Raw genomic sequence first — 18,711 nt, 5'->3', positions numbered from 1 at the left:
GAGAAGGCAGAGGTTAAGGAGTTGGAAGAGGTGGAGGTGTTGGAGGAGGAGGGGGAGACTGAACTGACTGTTTCTTCAGGAAAGTGGCTCATCATTTCTGGGAATTCTATGGAATTACTGAAGTTGTAGGAGCTGAAGTGCTGGACGGGCAGTGCAGTAGGATGCCGAAGTCTGCTGCCTCGGGTCACTCGTCTCGGGGGGTGTGGCCTTCTGGTCCGATGACATCACAGACAGGAAACGAGATGGTGCTCTGACCTCCGTCTGTGTGGACAGGAAGCTGGTTGACGCCTCAGGAAACACATCATTGTCATTTAATTCAAGGCCGGCCGGATCAGAACCAGCGAACCTACACAGGAAGTGGATCGTCTCCAGGACTGAGTATCAAGTCCTTGTTTGGAATCCAATCTTCTGTTCTGGTTTAATTTGTTTGTTTTTTTACAGCAACAATGTAGCCGCACAATTGTTTTCATTCTCTGCTGTGATAATCTTTGGACGTTTTCTCAGTGAAGAATTTCCAATGTCTCTCTCAGTGCGTCTTGTTTCGATGTTCCCGTCCTATCCACTATTTTAAATCTGTCAGTGGGACGACGGCTGTTTGCAGAGGCGCAACATCGTCCAATCACAACACATCGAAGTGTCATCACTCCTGCATTCCTGTGATAATATTTATCCAGGTGGTGAGCTCGGAATCCAGAGAGCTGGAGGAAATCCAGGCCTGGAGTTCCCTAGGAGGCCTGCAGGGGCGCCAGAGAGCCATTACTGGCTACCCATGACCTCAGCCCCGCCCACCCTCGGCCCCGCCCACCTTCACTGCTACCCTCTAATACAGGGGTGGACAAACTTTTTGACCGGTGGGGCCGCAATGGCATCTAAAATTTGACAGAAGGGCCGGAGCAGCGGCAGATGGATGGAGCGTTCCGGATTAAAAAGCTTAACGGGCCACACATGGCTCCTGGGCCGTAGTTTGCCCCTGCCTGCTCCAATACCTCAGCCCCGCCCACCTTCACCTCACAGATACTCATTTCAGCCCCACCCACCCACTGTGCCCCCTGCTGTCCCGCTGTGGACCTACTTTGTGAGACTCTCCTCAGCTCAGCAGAACCTTCTCAGCTCGGCCCCCACAAAGTAATCTAACTATCTCCCCTACTTGCTGGAACAAGGTAGGGGGGTGGGGGGGTGGGGATGGGGGCTCATTCTAGCACTACCACCCCCCGTCCACCCCTCCCGCCTCCTCCCCCCTCGCTGTTTTCAGTGTGGAGTTGTGGGTTTAACCCCCCGCTGCAGCCGTCATCGCACCTGATGGAGCAGAATCTGTCAGCCGCTGTTGGTTTTGGCTGGATGTGTGTGTGTGTGTGTGTGTGTGTGTGTGTGTGTGTGTGTGTGTGTGTTTCTTTTCTAGTCGGGTGTCTGGATGTGGAATGTCTGGAGCAGTTGTGTTGTTGTGTGTGTGTGTGTGTGTGTGTGTGTCACCTGGTTGGGGATGTGCTGCAGGTTGTGTAGTGCAGTTTGGTGTGTGTGTGTGTGTGTGTGTGTGTGTGTGTGTGTGTGTCACTGTAACTGAAGTGAAGTGGTTATGTTTTTGGGAAGCAGCAGCACTTTGCTGTTTTCAGCGGGTGGACAAAGGTTCCTGCTGCTCAGCTGCAAGCAGCAAAAAAAAAAAAAAACATACAATGGCTGAAACCGTTGCTGGACAAAAATATGTGCACACCAGCAGATATTTACCCCCGGATACATTCAGCCACACACACACACACACACACACACACACACACGCACACACGGCCCCAGATGTTCCCTCTCAGGCTGATCTCCAGGATCAGGAGCTGGTTTGAAGTGTCGGGCCAATGACGCGCTGCAAAGCCCCAAGATTTGGCCACCGGCTCCTGCCGGAGTCTTTGTCCTGCTCAGCTCCACTCAACTCCTCCTCCTCCTGCTCTTCGTTCTCCTCCTCCTTCTCCTCCTCTCCCCTCTCCTCCCAGGCTCCTAGACATCCCTCACCCCCCACTCGCACTGGTATCTGCCGGGACAAAAATAAGCATGGTACATATTTGAATGGTGAGCTCCTCCTCTCCCCCACTCTTCCACTTAACACCACCGCGAAACAAGAGGATTCAGCGCCACTGGCGGTTCTCAAGTGTGAGCGCGGATTCTCCTCTCTCACGTCCGTAGAGCTGGTTAGAGCTGTTACCATCGTCACAGCTGTTCGTTACTGTCGTGAGAATGTGACAGTCGTTAGAACCGTTACTGTCGTTAGCACAGTTACGGCTGTTTGAACCATTACGATTGTGAGAACTATTACAGCTGTTACAACTGTTACTGTTAATAGCAGTTACAGCTGTTAGAACTGTTACATCCATTACAGCTCTTAGAACCATTAAAGTCGTTAGAACTGTTACAGTTCTTAGAACCGTTACAGCCATTTGAGCCATTACTGTCTTGAGAATGTTACAGTTGTGAGAATGTTACAGTCGTGAGAATGTTACAGTCGTTAAAACCTGTTACTGTCGTTAGAACATTACATCTGTTACAGCTCTGAGAACCGTAACTGTTCTTAGCACGTTACAACCATTACATTTTTTTTACAATGTTACAACTCTTAGAGCCGCTACAGCTGTCTGAGCTGTTACGGTCGTAACCGTTAATGTGTTATTAGCAGTTTCAGCTGTGGAACTGTTACAGTTGTTGGAACTGTTACTTTCGTTATCTGTTACAGCCGTTAGAACTCTTACATCTGTTACAGCTCTTAGAGCTGTTACAATTCTAAGAACGTTACAGTTGTTAGAACCATTACATCTGCTACAGCTTTCACAACCGTTACAGCCGTTAGAACAATTAGAACTGTTACAGCTGGTCCAAACACAGAGCGCAATTACAATTACAGTCATTAGAATTGTTACATGTGTTCCAGCCTTTAGAACCATTAGAACCTTTAGAACCACTGCTAGAACTCGGTCGTGGAGGCACTGGTTCAGATTCCGACCTTCATGCGGCACAATTTCTAAAAAAAATTCCTGCGGCAGAGTCCTCGCTTTGATTTTTAACGGGATGAAGGCGGAGTTTGTCCCTGCGGTTGGTGGGTCTGACTTCCTGCCATCGGTCATCCGATCAGTTCTGGAACCCTGATTAGGTGGTGAACTGAGGCTGGACCGATGCCAGAACCAGAAGCTTGACCAGCAGTAGAACCAGAATCAGACCCTGGAAAACAACAAAAAGAAAAAACCTGCGCTGAAGCTTCAGAAACGAGCCGCCGCCGCTGCTGCTGCTGCTGCTGCTGCTGCTGCTGCTGATGCTGCTGAACTTTGTTTTGTTTAACATTTTGTTGCGCAACAGCAACAGCAGAGCTGCAGCAGCCGCAACGTGTTTCCACTCCAGCCCTGTAGAAGCTGCTGTGGAAACACAGAGGTGCAGCCAAGAACACTTTAGAAAACAAGGATATCAGAGGGGGAGAAAACAACCGAGGCCTTTCCTCTCTCTCTCTCCCGCTCGATCTGGACGACTTTCTTTAAATAGACCGCTGGTGGTGGGAGAGGGGAGCTGTAGGACTTCCTGTCCTGGCCCCTCCCTCCCCCCTCCACTCTAGAACTTTCCTCCCAAACATGTTCTGTGGAAACACCTCTCTGGAACCCCCATCCCAAAACAAAAAAACAAACAAAAAAAAAAATCAGTCTTGTTCTCAACTTTCCCAACGTCAAAATTAAGTTTTGGTGGATTCATCAAGGCTTTAGCATTAGCGTTAGCTTTAGCACTTCCCCACACCTAAGTCTTTGCATGGGAAAGAGCGCACCTAAGTCTTTGCATGGGAAAGAGCGCGGTTTGGATTTCACCAGTGAGTCAGTGAGTGACATCGCATTTACCGCTTACAGAGAACGTAGACCTAGCTATGCTAGCTAGTGGTGCTAGCAGGAGCTAGATAGCTAGTGTTCAGTGGTTCCCTGAATGAAAGAATGAGAAAACAGGTTTCACGTTTCAGTCCCAGCAGAAGAAGTTTTCATTTTTTAGAGAATGAAGCTAACAGAAACTGGCTGGCAAGCTCGCCAGCATTTTCATCGTCGGCTACCTTCTGTCGATAGCTAGTAGCAGTCAACAGTCGTTTCCTCAAAGACTCTGGTGCTCCACCACAGTCTGAACGCGGAGGAAGTAGCAGCCACCTGAGAAGCCGAGTACGAGGCGGCGGAGGGATTCTAACGAGGGCGAGGTTTTAACGAGAGGCTCCATCAATAATAATAATAACCACGGCGGCGGCGGCTGTTCAAGGACAAACCGCTTCACATCCACCGCTGCCCTTCCCCTGATTTCACCAAATTCCTTCTTGTTTCTGTGGTTTTGAGAAAGTTTCCACTGAGTCAACACAGTGTAAAAAAAAAACCAAAAACCTCTGCAGGCCCAGACGCGCGCACACACACACACACACACACACACACACACACACACAGACACACACGCGCTTGTGAAGGATGAGGATGGGATTCATTTTTGGGTTTGAAATGGAAAACAGACTCTCGCTGTGATTAAATCTGTGACAAAGCTAGGTCGGTAGAAATGTGTGTGCGTTCGGTGTATGTGTGTGTGTGTGTGTGTGTGTGTGTAAATAAATGTGTGTGCATTCCTATGTGTGTGTGTGTCTTCGGACACACTACATACACACACACACACAAGACCATTTTCACGATAATGAAGTCATATTTGCGATAGAATGTATGTGCATTGCAACCATCCCAGAGTTCCTCAGTTCCTCAGTTGCTCCCCCTAGCGTGCTCATTGAAAAATAATCTTTAATAATTATTAATTTTATTATTGCCTCCGTCAGCATTGTTGATATCGACTTTCTCTCTTGCAAATCTTCCCTTTCCGCGTTTCCTCGTTAGCAAGCTAGCTACTGAGTTTATATCTGAGATCCTATCACGCGCACCGCTGGGTAAGATCTGCACCGCAGCTCGACCTCCCTCCGGGGGCGCCGTCCACAGCAGCCTCTGTTTTTTGTGTGTGTTGTGCGTTGTATTTATGTGCTGTTGTGATGGTGTGAGTCCAACCGCAGCTGAGACAAAAACTTCATCATGTTTGCGGAGAGAGAGAGAGAGGGAGGGAGAGCGCCCCCTAGCCCTCACTGCTGACTGTTACCATGTGTTAGTGACGTAAACACCACATGTCATCAAACTAAAACAACAAGTGTCTGCATGACAATAAACAAACAAATAGATTTGTGTAACTTTTCCTTTATTGTGTTCCTCCTTCTCCTTCTTGGCTAGGAGCAGACTCCGCCCCCTCCCAGACTGACAGGAAACAGGAAACAGGAAGTGCTTGTTGCTGTCTGGACCGGAGGGGGCACACGTGCACGTGCACCAGGAGCACGTGCACGTGTTTCTCTGCTTTCCATTCATCTCTTTGTCTGTTGCATGATGGGAGATTAGAAGCGGAGACATAAAGTAACTGTAAAACTGGAGGAGTGGTCACCCCCCCTCCCCCCCACCTGCCAGTGATGTCACAGAGGGCACTGATGCGCTCAAGTATTCCCAGGTGAGTGACCATACACGCCACCCACCTGCCAGGTGTCGACTCCGCCCTCTTGTTTTGTTTTTTCTGTGGCCCTTTTTTCTAGACAGCAGTTTCAGTTTTTCAGAAGCAGGCTGCAAGCACAGGGCTAAATCAGCTGCTAGCCAGAGAGGGTTTTGGATGGTTCTTCAGTTCTCCAGCAGCTTCTCAGACTGAAGGAAATGTTTTTGGGGCGCCGTCTCAACATTCCAGCCAGCGACGGTGATGAGGGTCATTTGTCTTATGTGCTAACGAGCCAGTAACTCGTTAGCAGGCCGGACCGGATCTGATAGGACGCTGAACCGGATTCTGACCGGTGGGGGTAAGGAGACGGGAGTTGGGGAGTTGGGAGGGTGGGGCTTAGCGGACGAACGCAGGAAACACATGTGTGCAGACCGATAAAGTGAGAGGGTGGAGTTAGGGAATGATGGAGGTGAAGAAATGAGAGGTGGAGGAAGACTGGGAGGAGCCTGGAGGGGGCGGGGCTCTCTGAGGGAGGGGCGGACCTCTCTGGAAAACATTGAAACATTGTTTGATCACTCTGAAACAGTATGACCCAGTCCAGTCCAGTCTAGTCCAGTCCAGTCCAGTCCAGTCTACTCCGGTCTGGTCCAGTCCAGTCTTGCCCAGTATGACCCAGTCGAATCCAATCCAGTCCAGTCTGGCCCAGAATGATCCAGTCCTGTGCAGTCCAGTCGAGTCCTGTCCAGTCTGGCCAATTTTAACCCAGTCCAGTTTCATCTCCACATTCCCCTGGCCGCTGTTCCCCAGCGGTCCACCAGGAGCAGTGGCGCTCTGTGTTTGGACCTGGATCTTCTCTGTGATTGACCCGCTCAGCCTTCATCGTCCCGCGGAGGCTCAGGTGGAGCCTCCAACCGGTCCGGGTTGTGTTGGACCAATGCTGAAACATGAAGGAATGGCGGAGCGGAAACCAGAGCAGCAGAATGGAACATGGAGGAGAACATTGAGCAGAACATGGTGGAGAACATGGTGGATAACATGAAGGAGAACATGGTGGAGAACATGGTGGAGAACATGGTGGATAACATGGGGGAGAACATGAAGGAGAACATGGGGGAGAACATGGGGGAGAACATGGAGGAAAACATGGGGGAAGTTCTGCTGGCTGCCAAGAACCAACGTTCTACAGCCAGGGGCAGGGATCCAGAGATCCGTCCAATCAGGAGCTCTGAAGAGAGAAACAGCTGGCTGGAAGGGGAGCTGGAAACCTGCAGCCTGGAGTCATAGGTGGGCTAATCAGATTCCTTCTCTCCCATTTGGTAACAGAGCCAGCATTGCCATTGATTGGAGGGCGGAGCTAACTATGCTGACTGGCTGACTGTAGCTTCCTGCTTCTGTCTGTAGCTCCGCCCCTCACCCCTTCAGAGCACACTGATTGATACGGGCGGAAGTGGTTCAGGCCGAAGCTTTTCAAGGTGGATTCAGTAGTGAATTCTCTCGGTTCTGGGGCTTCTGGAGTTTCTGAAGGTTCTGGGGGGGTCGGGAGGTGGGTGAACTCCTCATTGAGGTCAATGCTGCCAGGGGGATCAGAGGAGGAGGAGCCTGTGGATGGTAGGTCTGGGCCCACAGCCCCTCGTCATCCATCACCTTGGTCCGCGCCGCTGGAGAGGTGGTCGTCACCATCGGCCTAGCAGTAAAGTGGAACCTCATATTTTCCGACGGTATGGAAAGTGGCTGTTGAACCCTCGTAAAGACCCGGAGCGCTGTGTCCAGGCAGCAAAGGAGGGAGGAGAAGAAAAATAACAACCTGGCGTCTCTGAGGGAAATATATCAGCAGTGAACCGTGACCTTCTGCTGCAGCCTGCAGGGGGCGGAGCTTCTCATCACTACTTTCCATCGCACGCAGAACCATCCAGAACACTCACAGATTTCAAGTTACGCAGAACTCCCAGGTGACTTAAAGCTTTTACATTTACACAACTTTCTCACGGTGTCTCTCAAGTTCTTGTTGGAAACAATGTAAATCAAGCGAACCAAACTTCTTCTCAAGTGTCTTCCTCCGTCTTGAAAAAAAAAAAAAACAACAAAAAAATCTGCGTCAGAGGAACATTGGGCAAGGAGCCGCTGGGTGGATGTCAGCCGAGGCTCCTGGCTGGTTCCACAGTCGGAACATGTTAGAAGGAGCAACATGACCACGCTGTGATTCACCAGGATGGCTTGAAGGAACCCTTTGAGTTGAGAACAAGAGCCGCTGTGATTCCTGGAGCAGGAAGTGGGCGACTCCCAGGGACTGGGTGGGGGAAGGGTCGGGTGGGGTAGAGGGTTACTGGGAGAAGTGACGGTGCAGGGGTCGGATGAAGGTAAGGACCATCAGCTGATGGAGGCTAGCGGAGTGAAGAACGGAGGCTCAGAACTAGAACTTATCATAAGAAGCGGCGAGGAAGAAATATTCGTTTTCGTCCCCAGGTAGAGTGGTCCAACCCAACTCATAGCAAGTGGGACCGCTCTGAAAACCCCAACCACAGAAGAAGAAGAGTTTGATTTAGGTCTTCACATTCTTTTCTTTTTTTTTTACAATTTATTTACAAAAGTAATTGGAAACTATGCACATTTTCACATAACACAAATTGGAAAATGGGAAAATAATGGAAAAATGAAGAAGTAAATAAAAATAAATAAATAAATAAAAGGAAATAATAAATAGGTAAATAATAAATAAAAACAAAAAGCCCAAAAGAAACCATCAATGTTTCAGAAAAAAAACAGTCCCGACTCTTGTCCTGAGCAGTGATTGGCTCTGGTCTGAAGGAGGATGAGGAGGCTTGCTGTGGGCATGTCCACCTTTGTTTGAAGCTCTAGATGATAAAATTGTTTGAACAATTAATTCCATGAGCTCTGGTTGATGGAGATTGTTGCTTCCAGATGTGGGTAAATGTTTGAGTTTGTCTGATTGGTGCAGAATCACTCGCCCAATGTTTCAGCAGCAGCATCAGCAGAAGGTCCTTCCTCCTCCTGTCAGGGTAGGAGACCTGGATGTGTTGAAGGCCACTGGAAGTTCTCAACAGGTCCACCTGCTCCACCTTAAAGCAGGTCCTGAGCAGGAGCAGCAGGAGCTGCAGGAGAAGCAGGAGGTGGAGGTGGAGTTGGAGGCCAGATCTCCCTCTGCTAGTCATTAGCCCGGCAGCCCACCGGTCCTGCTGCTGATGACGATGACGATGACGATGACGATGACGATGATGATGATGATGAAGATGAAGATATTTAGATATTTATTCCAGGAGACAAACATCACATTCCTCCGTCTCTCTCCACACTCAGAGTCTCCGCCCCCTTAATCCTGTTTTTTATTTTTAAAATAAACCCCATCAATCACAGCCGCCTTTCAACTGCTGCTGCTCTGCGCTGGAACTATGGCAAAAATGTGTGTGTGTGTGTGTGTGTGTGTGTGTGTGTGTGTGTGTGTGTGTGTGTGTGTGTGTGTGTGTGCCAGGCCCCTCCTGGAAGGAGGAACAAAGCCTCCAGTGCTGCTGCGATGTCACCTCACAGTTCTGCTGAGGAACCTCCACGGGTTCCGTGACCCTTGACTTTTGACAGCTGACTGATGTGGGAAGGACACGGAGACGGCGAGGGGACAAGCCGTGGTAGGACCTCAGGACCTTCACCCCCTCTGTAGAACTGAACCTGGAACATGGTGTTGTTGACCTCCTCCCAGACCTCCTCCTGACCTCCTCCTACTCCTCCTCCCAGGCCTCCTCCTGACCTACTTTAGACCACCTTTGCCACCTTGCCACCTTTTTTTTTTTTTAAAAAAGGCGGCAACACTTTTGACTTTTGGTTTGGCCCCGCCCCTCCACTCCCCATCCCCTCTTGTCGGCTCTGATTGGTCGTGTTTCAAGTTGTCTCTTTCAGATTTTTTGGGGTGTTTTTTCCCTCCACAGCTGGAAAACGTGTCGCCGCTCGGCAAAAACAGTCGACACATTTACATCAGTGGCCAACTCCAATCAAGCCCCTCCCTCTTCACCCTACTTCCCCCTCCCGCCCCAGGCTCCTGAACACGCACACACAAGAAGCCTTTCATTTGCCGCAGTCATGAGGTAAATGTGACGGAGCTTCTGGAGCTCTTCTGGGAGAAGAAGAAGGAGCTCTTGACAATTTGTCGAGTGACGTGGGACCAGAGCAGGAGGTCCAGCCCAGATTGGAGGTTCTGGAGGTTTGGAGGTTCTGTAGGTTGTCAGGGTTTTGCAGGTTCTGGGGCTTCTGGTGGTCGACTCCTCCTGGAGATCAATCCCGCAAGGTGGATCAGAGGAGGGGGAGCCTATGGATGGGAGAGGCCCAGCCTGGCGCCGCCCTGCAGGAGCTGCTGTGTCACTGAGGCCGAGAGGCTTTGTTCTTGGAATCACTGCCACTTTACCTCGATGGCAACCAGCTGGAGTCTCATCTATACCGCAGCAGAACTTCTAATCCAAATAAAGAGCCGAGTGGTGGGCAGGGCTTCCTCAGACACCTGCGGTGGCGGCACTTAGACGAGGGAATTTGCAGTGGCAGCAGAGATGAGAAGGATAATAAACCTCAGCTTCTGTCACTGATGGTGCAGATGTTCTGCAGGAACTCAGAAAAGGGTTTGGCTAGAACTTGCTGGTCCACTGGATTCAACAGAACTGTGAGAGTATAAGTTTGGACTGCATGGCCACACTTTAGTCAGATGCAGTATGATCTCCTGCTGCTAGTCAATCTTCCACACCTGGTTCTTCAAACATGATCACATTCCAGTTCTGAGAAACCAGTTGGACCGTTTTTTTGAAAGAGTAGCTGCACTAGTTGACCTCCAGGTTAGTGGTTGTTTTTGTAGTAATGTTGAGGAGAACCAGGAGGAGAACCAGGTGGAAAATCATGAGGAGAACCATGCGGAGAACCGGGAGGAGAATCTGGAGGAGAACTTGGAGGAGAACCAGGAGGATAGATAAATAGATGAATACTATATTAATCTCCAAGAGAAATTTGACAGACCATCCGTTCTCCTGAATGGATGGTCTGTCAGTGACTCCGCTCTCTCCCTGGCTCCTCCCCTCTTCTCAACAATAAACCCTGCAAAAATACATGCAGCAAGTTTCGTCCCAGTCAAACATGCGCAAGTTCGTCTTTTTTTCCTTTTTTACGGCCCCTCTGGTGGAACCACAGGGATTATTTAGGGGCCTGCTCGTGCATGTGCACTTCTGGGCGAGTTGGGTGGGTGGGTGTCGCGAGGAGGGGGGTGGGGGGTACGGGTTTGGGGGGGTAGGGGTTTGGGGGGGTCCAACCATGAAGTCCCCCATGACTCTTCCACTGTTTTGGTTTCACGTGCACAGCTCCTTGTCGAGGTCTCTGCTGGAGGTTCTGCTGCTGTTCTCCTGGACAAGTTTTGGGGGTGTTGGTTCGGGGGGGGCGGGGGGTTCCTGGCCCAGTTCCTGCTCCCTCCAGTCTCTGGACCTCCTCATCTCCTCCACTCTCCCTCCCGCAGAGCCGTTAAACTGCTGCCACTTTCTGCCGCCGTCCATCTTCAAAAGATTGGAGTTTTCTGGCAGCCGAGGCTCCGCAGCCACTCACTCCGTCCGGATCTCGCTGGAAATCCTCAAACACATTCTCAACTTTTTTTTTTCTTTTGTGCACGCGGCTGCTCCAAACATCAAAACAAAGTCAGACCACATGGCTCCAACCAGAGCAGCGATAAGAGCTGCCAGCCAGGGCCGCTGAGAAAGAAGAGGGAGGCTGCAGTACCTGAACTGGCCTGAGGGGGAATTGGGGTGCGATGGTGGGTTCTGAAGTTTGAAAATCTGGCTGCATGTAAAGACGGGCGGGGTCACAGTGGGGTTCGGAAGCCTAGACATTGCTTTTTTTCATTCACGGCCTGCGGCGCCATGTGTTTTGAAAGTGAAGGATTCCATATTTGGATGTGTGTGTGTGTGTGTGTGTGTGTGTGTGTGGGTGCGGGGGGGGCGACCAGGAAGTGAGCAGTGATTGGAGCATGTGACCCCCCCCAACACTTGCCCACCTATTGCCAGTTAGCCCCCCAACGTTTTTGCAACCAGCTGTGGTGCTCCTTGCTGGCCAAATGTTTTTGTCACTTCCTGTTTGACATCCTCTTTGGAAACCGAAGCTCCGCCCACCTTTTCCTCTGCAGTCGTCCCTCCTCCTCACTTGACCTGCTGGAAGGCTAGCTACAGCTAGCTAGCCAGCTATCTAGCTAGAACAACGCCACAGATTAAGACAGATTAAGAAGAAGAAGAAGACAAAAAAGTAGGAGAAGGAGAAGGACCAGAAGCCCTGCAGCAGGTGGAGGTGATTAGCGCAGGGGGTGGAGCCAGAGACCAGATCACCTTTTATCTCACCGAGCAGACCAGAGATTGTTCCAGAGGTCAACCGACTCTGCTGTTGAAGAAGGAAAAAACTGCCAGATTTGGGGGGGTCATTGGCTGCACCCACCCCCCCTCCACACACACACACACACACACACACACACATACACCACTACCACCACCACCACCACCTTCTTCTTCTCTGCTCTCAGGAATGTGTGCAATGCCTGGAGGAATCCTGCCTTGTTGACTTTGGTTGGGGATGAAAGCTGCAGCCTCGGCTGCTGATCCGGCCCCTGATTAGCCCCCGCCTCAGCCTGAGCCCGCTCACAGGCCGGCCGGCCCGCTCACACGGATTAGTCCACGTTCCTGCCGACCAGCAGGTGAAAGAGGGATGGATGGATGGATGGAGGGATGCATGAGGAGGGAGGACGCTGGTTATTCGATCGTAAGGTTTTATTTTCGGGGAGCCAAAAGAGGAGAAGGTCCAGGGCCTTGTGGGTGTGGCTTGTACAGGTGATGATGATGATGATGACGACGATGTTGATGATGGTTGTGATGATGATGATGATGATTATGATGGTAATGGTGATGATGGTGATGGGGGTAATGGTGATGATGATAATGATGATGGTGGTGGTGGTGGTGGTAATGGTAATGGTAATGATTAGGATGATAATGATCATGATGGTGACAATGATAATGAGGGTGGTGATGATTGTGATGATGGTGGTGATGATGGGGATGATGATGATGATGATGGTGGTGGTCAGGGTGATGATGATGATGATGGTGGTGGTGGTGGTGATGATAGTGATGATGATGATGATGATGTTGACCTTATATGGAGATGGTGCTCAGTGGAGGAACTGTCCTCCAATCCTCCAGAACCACAAAATGGAAATAATCCTAAGTGATTCAGATTCACTAAATCCTGAGTCGGGAGGTCAGGAGGTCGCTGTGGTTCCTGACTGCTGCAGCTAGCAGCTAGCTCCAGCTAACCAGAGTGCTGGACTGCATGTGAAGGCACCGACTGATTTTCTGGTTCTGAGTCTTCAGAAGAAGTGTCTCCAGGTTCACAAGATGTTTGTTGGAAGTGAAGCTGCTGCACATCTGCTCTTTTAATGTTGCAGCCAGAATCAGCCGGCCTCCCATTTTATGTTCTTTTTGGCTTTTTTTTTTTTTTTTTACATTTTACAGAAAAGCTTGACATCCGTTACAGTTCCACCAAAACTGCTTCTCCTTGCTGTCTGCAGTCCAACTGGATGTTTGGATGACGTCACATAATGGTGCCACATGATGATGTCACATGATGATGTCACATGACGTCACATAATGGTGCGACATGACGTCTCATGATATCTCACTGGTGTCCAGGATGTTTGCTGGATCACAGAGTTTCCTACAGAAGTGAGAAATTGATGAAATTGATGTTCTTCTTTTGTGCATACTGCCCCTTTAAATTTGGGGTCAAACAGCTTAAACTCTCAACCCCATTTGCTGCGGCAGCGGTCGATGCACCCCCACGCCCCCCCATCCCTCGTGGCCCCTCCACCGACCCCCCCACCCACCCATCCACTCTGCTGTTTTCAAATCAGGGCCATTTCCACGTTGCTTCCAGCCTCTGATGCACGGCCTGAGTCGGAGCACTCTGATTGGCCGGCGCCGGCTCTCCCGCCAACAATAATATTGTGTTTAATCTAGATATCATTACATGCAAAGTGAGACGGGGGGGAAATCCAAGGGCACCATTGTTTGGCAGAGGCCACGTTTCTGCAGGCTGCACTGATGGACTGTTTCCTTTAGAAACCCAAACCGGGCCGGGCAGGACGGACAGACGGACGAAGGTGGAGATGGTGCCACTCAGCAGAACTGACCCGGGGAGACAAAACAAAAGCGCAAACAGCTAAACGCTAAACGCGAAAAGCCCTACATGCTGCATTTCACAACGTCTGAATCAATCAGGAGCTCCTGAAGTGGAGACCAGAGTCCATTCCAGGAGGAAATACCTCGGCCTGGCAGGAAGTCCTGAGCCACAGCCTGTCAGCTGGTGGATCAGCACAGACCACTGGCATCACTACTGCTGCTGCTGCTGCTGCTGCTGCTGCTGCTGCTGCTGCCCTCACCAGCCAAGCATCTCCTCTAAAAAAAACAAAAGATGACCTGCAGCCAGAAGAAGAAGCTGCATGTGGCCAGAGGTAGCAAAATAAGTATTCACAGTATGCTGTACTTCAGTAAAAGTATGGATACTTGAGTAACACACACACACACACACACACACACACACACACACACACACACACACACACACACACACACTCTGGTAAAAGTGAAACTATTGAATTAACTCAATTAATGCCATTAATGAAACAACACATTTTTTGATAATTTTGCAAAAAAGGTCAAGAATCAGAAGGAAGGAAGGAAGTAAAGACAGAAAGAAGAAGGGAAAGAGGTAAGGACGTATTCAAGGAAAGAAGGAAGTAAAGAAGGAAGTAAAGAAGGAAAGATGGAAGGAAGGAAGGGAGCTAGGTTGGAAGGAAGGATAGAAGGGAGGAAGAAAGGAAAGATGGGTAAAGGAGGGAAGGAGAAGGATGGGAGCATCGGCGTCCTAATAAGTCCTGCGAGGGCGAGCGAGGGGAGAGGAAGAGGAGAGAGAGAGAGGACGAAGGCGGGCAGGCGGGCGAGCGGTGGCGCAGGATGTGATTAGCTCGGACCTCCGTTTATGATTTCTGTAATACAGCCGCCGCCGCTGCCAGACATTCCCTCTGTGGAAAGAATGTCTGGATAACCAGTTCCATGTGAACGGCTCAGGAGAGGAACCGCAGCGGGCCGGGCGAGAGAGAGGAGGGGTGAGAGAGGGCCGGGTCGGCTCCGTCAGACAGGGAGGGGGCGGAGCCTCCTGGCGCCGCTGGATGCTGCTGCTATTAGTGAGGAGGTGCAGCCAGGAAGTCCATGAGGATGGTTCCTAACAAACACACACTAACAACTTCTGAAGGGAACTTTGGCCCGGATAGAGCTGAGAGCAGAACCCAGTAGAACTGAGGAGAATCCAACAGAACCCCGCAGGAGCCAGCAAGACCCAGCAGAACTGAGTAGAACCCAGCAGAAGTGAAGTGATCCCAGGAGGACCCAGCAGAACTAAACAGAACTCAAGAGAACCCAGTAGGACCTATCAGAACTGAGGAGAACCTAGCAGAACCCAGTAGAACTGAGGAGATCCCAGCAGAACCAAACAGAACTCAGTAGGACTTGGCAAAACCCGGCAAAACCGAGTGGAATCCAGCCAGACCCAGTAGTAACCAGCATAACTGAGGAGAACCTAGCTGGACCCAGTACGAACCCAGCTAAACTGAACAGAACCCAGCATAACTCCCCAAACAAAACAAAAGGGGATCCCAGCAGAACTGAACAGGACTGAGGAGATCCCAGCAGGACGGAGGAGAACAACCCAAAAGAACCAAACAGAAGGACTGAACAGAGCACAGCAGAACCCTGCAGAATTGAGGAGAACCCAGCAGAACTGGGTAGAACCCAACAGACTACAGAATCACAACACCAAGGGCCAGATCCACAAAGGCTTTTGCGCGAATGATTTGCAGGCGCAAAAACACCCAGAAATGCAGCACCGAGGAGTCAGAAGTGCAAATGGCTCTCTAGTAGCGTGGCCGGGCAATAGCTTTCCACTCAGAACCAGGAGGTTCTTCTGAACCCCGGTGAGGAACCAGAGGTCCAGCTGGAGGTCCCAACCACCACCAACCGCCATCCAACTCTCTCTCCAGAGCCTCTCGATCCAAAACTGAAGAGTTTGGCAATGAAAGTATCGAAGCAAAAACAGAACATTCCACAGTGGGTTGAAAACGCAGGTGTGCCGTCCTAAATATTCCGAACAGCAATAGTGGTAATAATCATAACAGTCGGAATCATCATGAATTCCCCTGTCCGACTTTTGTTTTGTCTCGCAATGTCCTCTGCATCCTCACAGACGAGCGCGCAAACACACACACGCACATGCACACGTACGCGCACACACACACACACACACACAGCCAATGGCCTCTGTTCGCTCCAACAATAATGTTTGTCCGTCCGTCTCGGCGAAGAAAGGACACGCCTTCCGCTCGCCGCCTGCCGCCAGTCAAAGCAGGAAGTCCAGGGGTGAAAAAAAAAAACCCCGCTTGCACTAGTCATCGCTGGCGGTGATGTGTTTATGTGTCGCCGGCGACGGTAGAGGTGGTGGAGGTGGGGGGTGGAGCAGACGGACAGACAAACATCCAGTTGCAGAGAGATAAGCTAATGGTTGGAGCAGGAGGAGGAGCAGGTGGAGTGTCGGGTGGGAGGCGCTAAGTGCGACCTTTTGGGACCTTCTGAGACCATCATGGACCTTCAAGGACCTTCTGAGACATTTCTGGACCTTTAGGGACCTTCTGGGACCTCCTTGGACCTTCTGGGACTTTCTGGGACCTTCTTAGAACTTCAGGTTTTTCTGATGAGCAACATCGCGTCTCCAAAAAAAAACCTCCCGGAAGCAGAACAGTTAGCCCTGTGTTTACAGCTCGCTGCTGAACCTGAGGCTCTGTCGGACCCAGAACATGGTGGGTCTGAGAGGAATGGAGCCAAACGCCTGGCTATGAGGGCGTGGCCAGGAGTCGGTTGTCTGATTGGACGGGAGGTCTTCAGGAGGCCAGTGACCACACATACTTACATGTGCACACACACACAAACGCATGCACGCACGATTGCATACACGCAAATATGCATGCACATGCACACTTGCACAAATTCATGGACATCAGTCTGTGTGTGTGTGCGTGTGTGTACGTGTGTGTGTATGTGTATGTGTATCGGCCTGGCGGGACACGTGGAAGCAGCTGTTTTGGGAGGAACTTCCTGTGTGCCGCCGGCGGTGAGGAGGTCAGAGGTCAGGGACATGCTGACAGAGGTGGACAAGAGAGTCAGGTGGGAGCAGACGCATCGAGCAGGATGTGTGTGTGTGTGTGTGTGTGTGTGTGTGTGTGTGTGTATGTGTGTGTGCGTGTGCCTGCACGTGTCTTCCTCGTTTTGTGTCATTTACTGCTGCTTGCTGCGACACTGAATCGGCAGTGCAGAAACATGGGACGGGGTCAAAGGTCAGCATAGGGGATGTGCTGTCAGTCAGGGAGCTTGTGACCTTTATAAGCTAAGCCACACCCCTCCAGGTTGATTTGCTGGTGTTGGTTGGCTCCACTCCTGTGATAAACAGTTCAGTATGCATGATTAGCCGGTTAGCCAACAATAATAATCACCGCGGCCTCCCCGGCAGAGGGGGCACTGTTTCCCACCAGGAGGGGGTTTTTCCCCCACTTCATCTTATCAGGATGTGAATTGGATTTTTTTTAATCAACACATCTAAATGACTAGTTAGCAGGTTGGGTTGAGAGGGCGAAGGGGCGGGGTCATCCCAAAGCAGCAAGGGCTGATGGGTAGAGGGACATGATGTTTCCTTGTGTTGATGATGGTGATGTGATGGTGATGATGATGGTGATAATGATGATGGTGATGATGATGGTCATGCTTTTACACTTCTCACAGCCTCACATCCAGCAGCAGCAGCAGCAGCAGCAGCAGCAACAGCTCTGGAAACAATTACCAGCCAATAATCTTCACATTCTTTCATCCGGCTCAGCTGATTAGGATATTCACAGAGCGGCCTAGCACACACACACACACACACACACACACACACACACACACACACACACACATTTGGTGGGTACAATCGGCTGCTCTTGTTTCCTTTCACACTGCTGACATCTGATTCCTCACTGATGATTAATGTTCCAGACTTTCAGTCCAGACCACCCAGAGTCCAGCATCCGGCTGCAAACACCGGGCACAACAACACTGCGGCACCTCCTCCTCCTCTCCCTCCTCTCCCTCCACCCCCTCCTCCACCTTCATCTCTTCCTGTACCTCCTCTTTCTCCTCTGCCTCTTCCTCCACCCTACAGCCTTTCACCAGTGAGAGAGACGAAGACTTCCGGGGGGAAGGAAGGATGGTGTTCAGTCAGCCAGTCAGGTGGGTGGGTGGGTGGGGGCGGGGCTATCTGCTCTCTCCCTCCCACCCACTCTGTCCTGGCACGTCGGCGTCTCCCAGAAATGAATTTCTCTATTTTGTTCCCAGCGTGTGAAGGTCCATGATTCCTCCCTAGCTTCCCTGGTCCTCTCCATGGCCACGCCCACCTCCACCTCAGGCTCCGCCCCCTGACTAGTCCCGGCCCCGGCTAGCCCCGCCCCCCGACTGGCCCCGCCCCCTGGGTGTGTTCAGGAAGTCTCACAGTGAAGAAGTTTTTCCTGCATCAGAAAAAATAAACAAACACACAACACTGCAGTCATGAGGCGACTGTGTGTGTGTGTGTGTGTGTGTGTGTGTGTGTGTGTGTCAGTGTTGATGCACAAACAGCTCCGCCCCTTCACGCCACAGGAGGGCGAGTCGGCGTCGCACCACCACACAACACAGCACACAACATAACAGAGCGCCACACGCTGGCCGGATAGAGGGCCTGTGTGTGGAGGAGTTATTTTTAGCATCTGTAGGTGAAACACGGAGATGGGGGCGGGGGGGTTGGTTGGGCAGGGGGGGTGGCCCACAGTGATGATGTCATCACAGGGTTTTCCACTGAATGGCGCCACTGAGGTTGACGGCCAGGTGTTGGTGTTGTTCCGCCGGCCTCCACTAGGAATGTTTCACCTTGTAAAAGGTCGTCAGCGGGTGGGGGCGGGGGAGGTGGGGGGGGTGGAAGGGGGGAGGGTCGACAGGTGACACCCAGTGTGGAAAGGCCGGAGCTGTGAGGAGGAAGTGCAGTGTAACGACTCGTGTGACAGAGTGTGTGTGTGTGTGTGTGTGTGTG

This window comes from Nelusetta ayraudi, unplaced genomic scaffold (assembly GCF_046127955.1).
Source record: "Nelusetta ayraudi isolate G7.1 ecotype Tasmania unplaced genomic scaffold, CSIRO-AGI_Nayr_v1 ptg000079l, whole genome shotgun sequence".
In the NCBI taxonomy this organism is placed as follows: domain Eukaryota; kingdom Metazoa; phylum Chordata; class Actinopteri; order Tetraodontiformes; family Monacanthidae; genus Nelusetta; species Nelusetta ayraudi.
Note: the sequence above shows the minus strand (reverse complement) of the source record.